Raw genomic sequence first — 3,045 nt, forward strand, 5'->3', positions numbered from 1 at the left:
TAAGTTTTCAATGCTTACATCACGTAAAATTTTTCGGTTGTTTGTCATTTTCAATGATGAATGAATGAATGGATGCGACTTCCGATAGTTTTCACATTTCCGATTTGATCTGATGTCGAAACGCACGTGACCTGAACTAGAGCCGGTCACGTGGAAGTTCCCGGATGTAATTTTTCTACTAGAAATCCATATAAATTATTTGTGTATGTATGTTGTATTTGTGAAGATGAAAACTTGGATGGTAAATTAGTTATTTTTTCACCTCAAAATCTCTGTTGACGTGTACTTGACATATATGAAATAATATCCAAATAAATATATAGTGTGTGGTATGGCTAGTTTATCAATATATTTATAGTATCATATCCCTTAGGTTTCATTCATTTCAACATCCCAATGTGTCAAATCTATACTAGAGTTAGTATTTAGTAGTATAAAGTGAAGATCTATTAATGATTTAATATTATAATTTAGTTTATTAAAAAACGTTAAAATTGTTAGTTTTATATAGATAAGTTTAGTATAGGACTGTCACGTACATATGTATAATAATCCCTAATAACAATATTTGAAAAAATTCCTTAGGTTATAAACTATCGACTATTATATTACATATATATTTTTTAAATATACTAAAATTTTATCTTACTTGTTGAAGTAATATAATGTGTTGTGATTACGTATTAAAAAAATTACGACATGTTTTTAATTGCATGTTTATTATTTTATAATGCTGCTATCGTTTCTTTAAGTTATCATAACAATAAGTGAATAAATAAAATATATAATATGATAGATCACTACTGAAAGTGTTTCCGTGTTAGTATAGTAACTAATTACTATCAAATTGATGGAAGTACTTTGCTTTCAGAAATATTTGAGTGTTTGGAGAGAGCATGGAGTCATCATTGCATAATTATATGTGTTAGCTTCAATCGTCAATAACAGTTACTGCGTATTTGTAGTACTTACATAGGCCGAGCATGACAATCGATGTGATCATGCTCTCCGAGGATTGGTGGGGAAACCCAAAGGGATAGAAATCTAAGCCGGGGAGGAATATTTGCAGTACAAATATTAATCCCGAGCGGGAATTGAGCCTAAAAACCGTCGGTATTTTAGGTGACTACTCGCATCACTACACCAGAGCGGTTATTTATGTAATATAATTAAGGTTTCGTAAGGCGCATCTACGCCACGTACTTATTATGTATTAACAATCATTGGAAACTGTTCTGGTGATGATTTTCGACATATGTGGTATTTATAAAAAAAAAACATATACTGTTTGTTTATATTAAAAACAATACCTGTTCGAATTGTCTTTGCAATAATAATAATAACTATATAATGATCTTGACGCAAGAGAAAGCTGCTACAAAAAAAGAAAGAAAAGAATAAGCTACTATTTATTCTTCTTCCCTTCGTGGTACCAGAGAGATATTACGTATACGCATTACTTTCATCACAAATTATACTTTTAGTGCAAGTAACAAATACCTATCTGTCTGCATACGCTTTAACCCCCATCCCTCCCTCACGATATTTCGGTAACACTTATACAGGGTGTCCGGTAATTAATGGATAACCTCGCAGGTGCTTGTGGAATGGAAACTTTATCATAAAAAATTCGAACACACTATTTTTCATTTTTAAGTATTTAAAAAAAAGAAATAGTTATAGCTAAAAATATTTTGTAAAACGCGTTAGCAAGGCCAATTATCCACGGTTATTTCCAGAGAAAATCAATTCGTTATTATTGAGTTTGCAGTCGTAGTGCCCAAAAGTTTGAACAAAGGTATCGAATTTCGTACTTAAATTTTTTTTTAAATAAATCCTAGACCGTTGCAGATAGACTTATTTTTCATTTTTTTCTGGGTTGGCCCTATGTTCCTCCACAAGCACCTGCGAGGTTATCCATTAATTACCGGACACCCTGTATATCAGGAGTTTCAATAGTCCCGTATTGTCTCTTTCCATCCAAATTTTTCATAAAAGATTACAACCATACGATACGATACCACAAGATAAGTTGACATAAGTTAAGAATAGAGTAAGTCCTAAAATGCTTCCTTTTAGAACTCCTTCCGATGTGCTTAGGTTTGGTTTCAGGTTTCTCCAACATTATTTTCCTAATATTGTTTGAAACTAACAATGTAAAACTCATAACCATCAATATATTACAGTATTTTGTATAAATTCTAAACATACTTATATATATATATATACAGATTTTTAATAAAAGCGAGATACGTAGTTACCTAACGCTTCAGGGCAAAAGCCTCTTTCCCCATGTAGGAGAAGGATCAGAGCTTAATCTACCACGCTGCTCCAATGCGGGTGGGCGTAGTTACCTATGATTATGTAAATATGTGTTACTTACTGCAAATATTCGATAATGTCTGAATTCGATAATGACTTATAAAATAAATATCAACAATGTTTGAAACTAATCTCAAATAATAATTACTTGAATAAATTTAATTGATATCGTTTATGATGCAAGATGAGCGATATAGTGCCTACTCGCCTCGTACTTATTCACCTTGTACATATTATACATGAGTTATAAAAAACAAATATTATAAACCAAAAATAAATCGTGACATTCAGCCGATTAATTTTTTACATGTCTAAAGCAGTCATTTATACTAAGCTAACCCATAAAAGCGAACTTTACAGTAGAGGCTTATAAAAGGGAAAAATGTGACAGCTTTCATATTAATTAAGATACTTATTTGAAAGTTGGGATCCTAAAAGCATTATTACGCAGAAAAACACATTTTATGCAACTTGGCATAAAAATAAACAATTTTAAATAAAATTCGAGTTAGCGTAGTATAAATTGTTGGTGTCGATTTGGCATATTTTTTTTATTGCACTTGTAATAGCCTGCACCTACTTCTATATTAAGTCATAGTGCATTGGTTTTTATTGTTGGGATTGGGTTGGTGGCGTGATTTTTAATAATAGTTATTGATTTTAACCCGCTTATTGATTACGCGATTTACGCGTTTATAGAGAATCGAGAATTAAAGTCAATGA

The sequence above is a fragment of the Melitaea cinxia genome, chromosome 12, assembly GCF_905220565.1.
Source record: "Melitaea cinxia chromosome 12, ilMelCinx1.1, whole genome shotgun sequence".
Lineage (NCBI taxonomy): Eukaryota > Metazoa > Arthropoda > Insecta > Lepidoptera > Nymphalidae > Melitaea > Melitaea cinxia.